Genomic DNA, 10,692 nt, shown 5'->3' on the forward strand with positions numbered 1-10,692 from the left:
AACGGTTGTACTTATCGTCTGCAAATCTATGTCACGTGCTGCGGTATGTGGAGACACTGAAAGCACCATAGTAGAACACGGATGAAGCTTCTAAGTTGATGTAATAGCCAGTAAGAAGTAGTACAATTCAAGTTTTAATCATCGATTATTGACTTTTAGCTGGCTTTGATGCCTTGGACATGAGGTAGGACCTTAAGATTCTGCATGAAAGGAGGACTAGCAGCCGAGTTGCACGGGAGAATGTGAAAAGTTTTCATATGCAGTAAAAACCTGAGAAATCCGTCCGTTTTTGTCATTTGTTATTGAATCGACTTAAAGCCAGATCGTCACATTGGCCGCTCTTCTCTCTGAAACTGTTGTACTTATCGCCTGAAAGCTATGTCGCGTGCTGCGGTATGCCGAGACACTAAAAATACCATAGTAGAACACGGATGAAGCTTCTAAGTTGATGTAATAGCCAGTAAGAATTAGTACAATTCCACTTTTAGGTATCGATTATTGAGTTTTAGCTGGCTTTCGTGCCTTGGACATGAGCTAGGACCTTAAGATTCTGCATGAAAGGAGGACTAGCAGCTGAGTTGCACGGGAGAATGTGAAAAGTGTTCATATGTAGTAAAAACCTAAGAAATCCGTTCGTTATCGTCATTTGTTATCGAATCGACTTAAAGCCAGATCGTGACATTGGCCGCTCTTCTCTCTGAAAAGGTTGTACTTATCGTCTGCAAAGCTATGTCGCGTGCTGCGGTATGTGGTGACACTAAAGCACCATAGTAGAACACAGACAAAGCTTCTAAGTTGATGTAATAGCCAGTAAGAAGTAGTACAATTCCAGTTTTAGGTATCTATTATTGACTTTTTAGCTGGCTTTGGTTCCTTGGACATGAGCTAGGACCTCAAGGTTCGGCATGAAAGGAGGACTAGCAGCCGAGTTGCACGGGAGAATGTGAAAAGTGTTCATATGTAGTAGAAAAACGAGAAATCCGTCCGTTTTCGTCATTTGTTATCGAATCGACTTAAAGCCAGATCGTCACATTGTCCGCCCTTCTCTCTGAAACGGTTGTACTTATCGATTGCAAAGCTATGTCGCGTGCTGCGGTATGCGGAGACACTAGAAATACCATAGTAGAACACGGATGAAGCTTCTACGTTGATGTAATAGCCAGTAAAAAGTAGTACAATTTAAGTTTTAATCATCGATTATTGACTTTTAGCTGGCTTTGGTGCCTTGGACATGAGCTAGGACCTTAAGATTCTGCATGAAAGGAGGACTAGCAGCCGAGTTGCACGGGAGAATGTGAAAAGTGTTCATATGTAGTAAAAACCTGAGAAATCCGTCCGTTTTCGTCATTTGTTATCGAATCGACTTAAAGCCAGATCGTCACATTGCCCGCTCTTCTCTCCGAAACGGTTGTACTTATCGTCTGAAAGCTATGTCGCGTGCTGCGGTATGCGGAGACGCTAAAAGCACCATAGTAGAACACAGATGAAGCTTCTAAGATGATGTAATAGCCAGTAAGAAGTAGTACAATTCAAGTTTTAGGTATCGATTATTGACTTTTTAGCTGGCTTTGGTGCCTTGGACATGAGCTAGGACCTTAAGATTCAGCATGAAAGGCGGACTTGCAGCCGAGTTGCACGGGAGAATGTGAAAAGTGTTCATATGTAGTAAAAACCTGAGAAATCCGTCCGTTTTCGTCATTTGTTATCGAATCGACTTAAAGCCAGATCGTCACATTGCCCGCTCTTCTCTCCGAAACGGTTGTACTTATCGTCTGAAAGCTATGTCGCGTGCTGCGGTATGCGGAGACGCTAAAAGCACCATAGTAGAACACAGATGAAGCTTCTAAGATGATGTAATAGCCAGTAAGAAGTAGTACAATTCAAGTTTTAGGTATCGATTATTGACTTTTTAGCTGGCTTTGGTGCCTTGGACATGAGCTAGGACCTTAAGATTCAGCATGAAAGGCGGACTTGCAGCCGAGTTGCACGGGAGAATGTGAAAAGTGTTCATATGTAGTAAAAACCTGAGAAATCCGTTCGTTATCGTCATTTGTTATGGAATTGACTTAAAGCCAGATCGTCACATTGGCCGCTCTTCTCTTTGAAACGGTTGTACTTATCGTCTGAAAGCTATGTCGCGTGCTGCGGTATGCCGAGACACTAAAAATACCATAGTAGAACACGGATGAAGCTTCTAAGTTGATGTAATAGCCAGTAAGAAGTAGTACAATTCCAATTTTAGGTATCAATTATTGACTTTTTAGCTGGCTTTGGTGCCTTGGACATGAGGTAGGACCTTAAGATTCTGCATGAAAGGAGGACTAGCAGCTGAGTTGCACGGGAGAATGTGAAAAGTTTTCATATGCAGTAAAAACCTGAGAAATCCGTCCGTTTTTGTCATTTGTTATTGAATCGACTTAAAGCCAGATCGTCACATTGGCCGCTCTTCTCTCTGAAACGGTTGTACTTATCGTCTGAAAGCTATGTCGCGTGCTGCGGTATGCCGAGACACTAAAAATACCAAAGTAGAACACGGATGAAGCTTCTAAGTTGATGTAATAGCCAGTAAGAATTAGTACAATTCCACTTTTAGGTATCGATTATTGACTTTTAGCTGGCTTTCGTGCCTTGGACATGAGCTAGGACCTTAAGATTCTGCTTGAAAGGAGGACTAGCAGCTGAGTTGCACGGGAGAATGTGAAAAGTGTTCATATGTAGTAAAAACCTGAGAAATCCGTCCGTTTTCGTCATTTGTTATCGAATCGACTTAAAGCCAGATCGTCACATTGGCCGCTCTTCTCTCTGAATCGGTTGTACTTATCGTCTGCAAAGCTATGTCGCGTGCTGAGGTATGCCGAGACACTAAAAATACCATAGTAGAACACAGATGAAGCTTCTAAGTTGATGTAATAGCCAGTAAGAAGTAGTACAATTCAAGTTTTAATCATCGATTATTGCCTTTTAGCTGGCTTTGGTGCCTTGGACATGAGCTAGGACCTTAAAATTCTGCATGAAAGGAGGACTAGCAGCCGAGTTGCACGGGAGAATGTGAAAAGTGTTCATATGTACTAAAAACCCGAGAAATCCGTCCGTTTTCGTCATTTGTTATCGAATCGACTTAAAGCCAGATCGTCACACTGTCCGCCCTTCTCTCTGAAACGGTTGTACTTATCGTCTGCAAAGCTATGTCGCGTGCTGCGGTATGCGGAGACACTAAAAATACCATAGTAGAACACGGATGAAGCTTCTAAGTTGATGTAATATCCAGTAAGAAGTAGTACAATTCAAGTTTTAGGCATCGATTATTGACTTTTAGCTGGCTTTGGTGCCTTGGAAATGAGCTAGGACCTTAAGATTCTGTATGAAAGGAGGACTAGCAGCCGACTTGCACGGGAGAATGTGAAAAGTGTTCATATGTAGTAAAAACCTGAGAAATGCGTCCGTTTTTGTCATTTGTTATTGAATCGACTTAAAGCCCGATCGTCACATTGGCCGCTATTCTCTCTGAAACGGTTGTACTTATCGTCTGCAAATCTATGTCACGTGCTGCGGTATGTGGAGACACTGAAAGCACCATAGTAGAACACAGATGAAGCTTCTAAGATGTTGTAATAGCCAGTAAGAAGTAGTACAATTCCAATTTTAGGTATCAATTATTGACTTTTTAGCTGGCTTTGGTGCCTTGGACATGAGCTAGGACCTTAAGATTCTGCATGAAAGGAGGACTAGCAGCCGAGTGGCACGGGAGAATGTGAAAAGTGTTAATATGTAGTATTAACATGAGAAATCCGTCCGTTTTCGTCTTTTGTCATCGAGTCGACTTGAAGACAGATCGTAACATTGTCCGCCCTTCTCTCTGAAACGGTTGTACTTATCGTCTGCAAAGCTATGTCGCGTGCTCCTGTATGCGGGGACACTAAAAATACCATAGTAGTACACGGATGAAGCTTCTTAGTTGATGTAATAGCCAGTAAGAAGTAGTACAATTCAAGTTTTAATCATAAATTATTGACTTTTAGCTGGCTTTGATGCCTTGGACATGAGGTAGGACCTTAAGATTCTGCATGAAAGGAGGACTAGCAGCCGAGTTGCACCGGAGAATGTGAAAAGTTTTCATATGCAGTAAAAACCTGAGAAATCCGTCCGTTTTTGTCATTTGTTATTGAATCGACTTAAAGCCAGATCGTCACATTGGCCGCTCTTCTCTCTGAAACGGTTGTACTTATCGCCTGAAAGCTATGTCGCGTGCTGCGGTATGCCGAGACACTAAAAATACCATAGTAGAACACGGATGAAGCTTCTAAGTTGATGTAATAGCCAGTAAGAATTAGTACAATTCCACTTTTAGGTATCGATTATTGAGTTTTAGCTGGCTTTCGTGCCTTGGACATGAGCTAGGACCTTAAGATTCTGCATGAAAGGAGGACTAGCAGCTGAGTTGCACGGGAGAATGTGAAAAGTGTTCATATGTAGTAAAAACCTAAGAAATCCGTTCGTTATCGTCATTTGTTATCGAATCGACTTAAAGCCAGATCGTGACATTGGCCGCTCTTCTCTCTGAAACGGTTGTACTTATCGTCTGCAAAGCTATGTCGCGTGCTGCGGTATGTGGTGACACTAAATGCACCATAGTAGAACACAGACAAAGCTTCTAAGTTGATGTAATAGCCAGTAAGAAGTAGTACAATTCCAGTTTTAGGTATCTATTATTGACTTTTTAGCTGGCTTTGGTTCCTTGGACATGAGCTAGGACCTCAAGGTTCGGCATGAAAGGAGGACTAGCAGCCGAGTTGCACGGGAGAATGTGAAAAGTGTTCATATGTAGTAGAAAAACGAGAAATCCGTCCGTTTTCGTCATTTGTTATCGAATCGACTTAAAGCCAGATCGTCACATTGTCCGCCCTTCTCTCTGAAACGGTTGTATTATCGTCTGCAAAGCTATGTCGCGTGCTGCGGTATGCGGAGACACTAGAAATACCATAGTAGAACACGGATGAAGCTTCTACGTTGATGTAATAGCCAGTAAAAAGTAGTACAATTTAAGTTTTAATCATCGATTATTGACTTTTAGCTGGCTTTGGTGCATTGGACATGAGCTAGGACCTTAAGATTCTGCATGAAAGGAGGACTAGCAGCCGAGTTGCACGGGAGAATGTGAAAAGTGTTCATATGTAGTAAAAACCTGAGAAATCCGTCCGTTTTCGTCATTTGTTATCGAATCGACTTAAAGCCAGATCGTCACATTGCCCGCTCTTCTCTCCGAAACGGTTGTACTTATCGTCTGAAAGCTATGTCGCGTGCTGCGGTATGCGGAGACGCTAAAAGCACCATAGTAGAACACAGATGAAGCTTCTAAGATGATGTAATAGCCAGTAAGAAGAAGTACAATTCAAGTTTTAGGTATCGATTATTGACTTTTTAGCTGGCTTTGGTGCCTTGGACATGAGCTAGGACCTTAAGATTCAGCATGAAAGGCGGACTTGCAGCCGAGTTGCACGGGAGAATGTGAAAAGTGTTCATATGTAGTAAAAACCTGAGAAATCCGTTCGTTATCGTCATTTGTTATGGAATTGACTTAAAGCCAGATTGTCACATTGGCCGCTCTTCTCTCTGAATCGGTTGTACTTATCGTCTGCAAAGCTATGTCGCGTGCTGCGGTATGCGGAGACACTAAAAATACCATAGTAGAACACGGATGAAGCTTCTAAGTTGATGTAATAGCCAGTAAGAAGGAGTACAATTCCAATTTTAGGTATCAATTATTGACTTTTTAGCTGGCTTTGGTGCCTTGGACATGATGTAGGACCTTAAGATTCTGCATGAAAGGAGGACTAGCAGCTGAGTTGCACGGGAGAATGTGAAAAGTTTTCATATGCAGTAAAAACCTGAGAAATCCGTCCGTTTTTGTCATTTGTTATTGAATTGACTTAAAGCCAGATCGTCACATTGGCCGCTCTTCTCTCTGAAACGGTTGTACTTATCGTCTGAAAGCTATGTCGCGTGCTGCGGTATGCCGAGACACTAAAAATACCATAGTAGAACACGGATGAAGCTTCTAAGTTGATGTAATAGCCAGTAAGAATTAGTACAATTCCACTTTTAGGTATCGATTATTGACTTTTAGCTGGCTTTCGTGCCTTGGACATGAGCTAGGACCTTAAGATTCTGCATGAAAGGAGGACTAGCAGCTGAGTTGCACGGGAGAATGTGAAAAGTGTTCATATGTAGTAAAAACCTGAGAAATCCGTCCGTTTTCGTCATTTGTTATCGAATCGACTTAAAGCCAGCTCGTCACATTGGCCGCTCTTCTATCTGAAACGGTTGTACGTATAGTCTGCAAAGCTATGTCGCGTGCTGCGGTATGCGGAGACGCTAAAAGCACCATAGTAGAACACAGATGAAGCTTCTAAGATGATGTAATAGCCAGTAAGAAGTAGTACAATTCAAGTTTTAGATATCGATTATTGACTTTTTAGCTGGCTTTGGTGCCTTGGACATGAGCTAGGACCTTAAGATTCAGCATGAAAGGCGGACTTGCAGCCGAGTTGCACGGGAGAATGTGAAAAGTGTTCATATGTAGTAAAAACCTGAGAAATCCATTCGTTATCGTCAATTGTTATGGAATTGACTTAAAGCCAGATTGTCACATTGGCCGCTCTTCTCTCTGAATCGGCTGTACTTATCGTCTGCAAAGCTATGTCGCGTGCTGCGGTATGCGGAGACACTAAAAATACCATAGTAGAACACGGATGAAGCTTCTAAGTTGATGTAATAGCCAGTAAGAAGTAGTACAATTCAAGTTTTAATCATCGATTATTGCCTTTTAGCTGGCTTTGGTGCCTTGGACATGAGCTAGGACCTTAAGATTCTGCATGAAAGGAGGACTAGCAGCTGAGTTGCACGGGAGAATGTGAAAGGTGTTCATATGTACTAAAAACCCGAGAAATCCGTCCGTTTTCGTCATTTGTTATCGAATCGACTTAATGCCAGATCGTCACACTGTCCGCCCTTCTCTCTGAAACGGTTGTACTTATCGTCTGCAAAGCTATGTCGCGTGCTGCGGTATGCGGAGACACTAAAAATACCATAGTAGAACACGGATGAAGCTTCTAAGTTGTTGTAATATCCAGTAAGAAGTAGTACAATTCAAGTTTTAGGCATCGATTATTGACTTTTAGCTGGCTTTGGTGCCTTGGACATGAGCTAGGACCTTAAGATTCTGCATGAAAGGAGGACTAGCAGCCGACGTGCACGGGAGAATGTGAAAGTGTTCATATGTAGTAAAAACCTGAGAAATGCGTCCGTTTTTGTCATTTGTTATTGAATCGACTTAAAGCCCGATCGTCACATTGGCCGCTATTCTCTCTGAAACGGTTGTACTTATCGTCTGCAAATCTATGTCACGTGCTGCGGTATGTGGAGACACTGAAAGCACCATAGTAGAACACAGATGAAGCTTCTAAGATGTTGTAATAGCCAGTAAGAAGTAGTACAATTCCAATTTTAGGTATCAATTATTGACTTTTTAGCTGGCTTTGGTGCCTTGGACATGAGTTAGGACCTTAAGATTCTGCATGAAAGGAGGACTAGCAGCCGAGTGGCACGGGAGAATGTGAAAAGTGTTAATATGTAGTATTAACCTGAGAAATCCGTCCGTTTTCGTCTTTTGTCATCGAGTCGACTTGAAGACAGATCGTAACATTGTCCGCCCTTCTCTCTGAAACGGTTGTACTTATCGTCTGCAAAGCTATGTCGCGTGCTCCTGTATGCGGGGACACTAAAAATACCATAGTAGAACACGGATGAAGCTTCTAAGTTGATGTAATAGCCAGTAAGAAGTAGTACAATTCAAGTTTTAATCATCGATTATTGCCTTATAGCTGGCTTTGGTGCCTTGGACATGAGCTAGGACCTTAAGATTCTGCATGAAAGGAGGACTAGCAGCTGAGTTGCACGGGAGAATGTGAAAGGTGTTCATATGTACTAAAAACCCGAGAAATCCGTCCGTTTTCGTCATTTGTTATCGAATCGACTTAATGCCAGATCGTCACACTGTCCGCCCTTCTCTCTGAAACGGTTGTACTTATCGTCTGCAAAGCTATGTCGCGTGCTGCGGTATGCGGAGACACTAAAAATACCATAGTAGAACACGGATGAAGCTTCTAAGTTGTTGTAATATCCAGTAAGAAGTAGTACAATTCAAGTTTTAGGCATCGATTATTGACTTTTAGCTGGCTTTGGTGCCTTGGACATGAGCTAGGACCTTAAGATTCTGCATGAAAGGAGGACTAGCAGCCGACTTGCACGGGAGAATGTGAAAGTGTTCATATGTAGTAAAAACCTGAGAAATGCGTCCGTTTTTGTCATTTGTTATTGAATCGACTTAAAGCCCGATCGTCACATTGGCCGCTATTCTCTCTGAAACGGTTGTACTTATCGTCTGCAAATCTATGTCACGTGCTGCGGTATGTGGAGACACTGAAAGCACCATAGTAGAACACAGATGAAGCTTCTAAGATGTTGTAATAGCCAGTAAGAAGTAGTACAATTCCAATTTTAGGTATCAATTATTGACTTTTTAGCTGGCTTTGGTGCCTTGGACATGAGCTAGGACCTTAATATTCTGCATGAAAGGAGGACTAGCAGCCGAGTGGCACGGGAGAATGTGAAAAGTGTTAATATGTAGTATTAACCTGAGAAATCCGTCCGTTTTCGTCTTTTGTCATCGAGTCGACTTGAAGACAGATCGTAACATTGTCCGCCCTTCTCTCTGAAACGGTTGTACTTATCGTCTGCAAAGCTATGTCGCGTGCTCCTGTATGCGGGGACACTAAAAATACCATAGTAGAACACGGATGAAGCTTCTAAGTTGATGTAATAGCCAGTAAGAAGTAGTACAATTCCACTTTTAGGTATCGATTATTGAGTTTTAGCTGGCTTTCGTGCCTTGGACATGAGCTAGGACCTTAAGATTCTGCATGAAAGGAGGACTAGCAGCTGAGTTGCACGGGAGAATGTGAAAAGTGTTCATATGTAGTAAAAACCTAAGAAATCCGTTCGTTATCGTCATTTGTTATCGAATCGACTTAAAGCCAGATCGTGACATTGGCCGCTCTTCTCTCTGAAACGGTTGTACTTATCGTCTGCAAAGCTATGTCGCGTGCTGCGGTATGTGGTGACACTAAAAGCACCATAGTAGAACACAGACAAAGCTTCTAAGTTGATGTAATAGCCAGTAAGAAGTAGTACAATTCCAGTTTTAGGTATCTATTATTGACTTTTAGCTGGCTTTGGTTCCTTGGACATGAGCTAGGACCTCAAGGTTCGGCATGAAAGGAGGACTAGCAGCCGAGTTGCACGGGAGAATGTGAAAAGTGTTCATATGTAGTAGAAAAACGAGAAATCCGTCCGTTTTCGTCATTTGTTATCGAATCGACTTAAAGCCAGATCGTCACATTGTCCGCCCTTCTCTCTGAAACGGTTGTACTTATCGATTGCAAAGCTATGTCGCGTGCTGCGGTATGCGGAGACACTAGAAATACCATAGTAGAACACGGATGAAGCTTCTACGTTGATGTAATAGCCAGTAAAAAGTAGTACAATTTAAGTTTTAATCATCGATTATTGACTTTTAGCTGGCTTTGGTGCCTTGGACATGAGCTAGGACATTAAGATTCTGCATGAAAGGAGGACTAGCAGCCGAGTTGCTCGGGAGAATGTGAAAAGTGTTCATATGTAGTAAAAACCTGAGAAATCCGTCCGTTTTCGTCATTTGTTATCGAATCGACTTAAAGCCAGATCGTCACATTGCCCGCTCTTCTCTCCGAAACGGTTGTACTTATCGTCTGAAAGCTATGTCGCGTGCTGCGGTATGCGGAGACGCTAAAAGCACCATAGTAGAACACAGATGAAGCTTCTAAGATGATGTAATAGCCAGTAAGAAGTAGTACAATTCAAGTTTTAGGTATCGATTATTGACTTTTTAGCTGGCTTTGGTGCCTTGGACATGAGTTAGGACCTTAAGATTCAGCATGAAAGGCGGACTTGCAGCCGAGTTGCACGGGAGAATGTGAAAAGTGTTCATATGTAGTAAAAACCTGAGAAATCCGTCCGTTTTCGTCATTTGTTATCGAATCGACTTAAAGCCAGATCGTCACATTGCCCGCTCTTCTCTCCGAAACGGTTGTACTTATCGTCTGAAAGCTATGTCGCGTGCTGCGGTATGCGGAGACGCTAAAAGCACCATAGTAGAACACAGATGAAGCTTCTAAGATGATGTAATAGCCAGTAAGAAGTAGTACAATTCAAGTTTTAGGTATCGATTATTGACTTTTTAGCTGGCTTTGGTGCCTTGGACATGAGCTAGGACCTTAAGATTCAGCATGAAAGGCGGACTTGCAGCCGAGTTGCACGGGAGAATGTGAAAAGTGTTCATATGTAGTAAAAACCTGAGAAATCCGTTCGTTATCGTCATTTGTTATGGAATTGACTTAAAGCCAGATCGTCACATTGGCCGCTCTTCTCTTTGAAACGGTTGTACTTATCGTCTGAAAGCTATGTCGCGTGCTGCGGTATGCCGAGACACTAAAAATACCATAGTAGAACACGGATGAAGCTTCTAAGTTGATGTAATAGCCAGTAAGAAGTAGTACAATTCCAATTTTAGGTATCAATTATTGACTTTTTAGCTGG

Source organism: Schistocerca gregaria, unplaced genomic scaffold, assembly GCF_023897955.1.
Source record: "Schistocerca gregaria isolate iqSchGreg1 unplaced genomic scaffold, iqSchGreg1.2 ptg000448l, whole genome shotgun sequence".
NCBI classification, from domain to species: domain Eukaryota; kingdom Metazoa; phylum Arthropoda; class Insecta; order Orthoptera; family Acrididae; genus Schistocerca; species Schistocerca gregaria.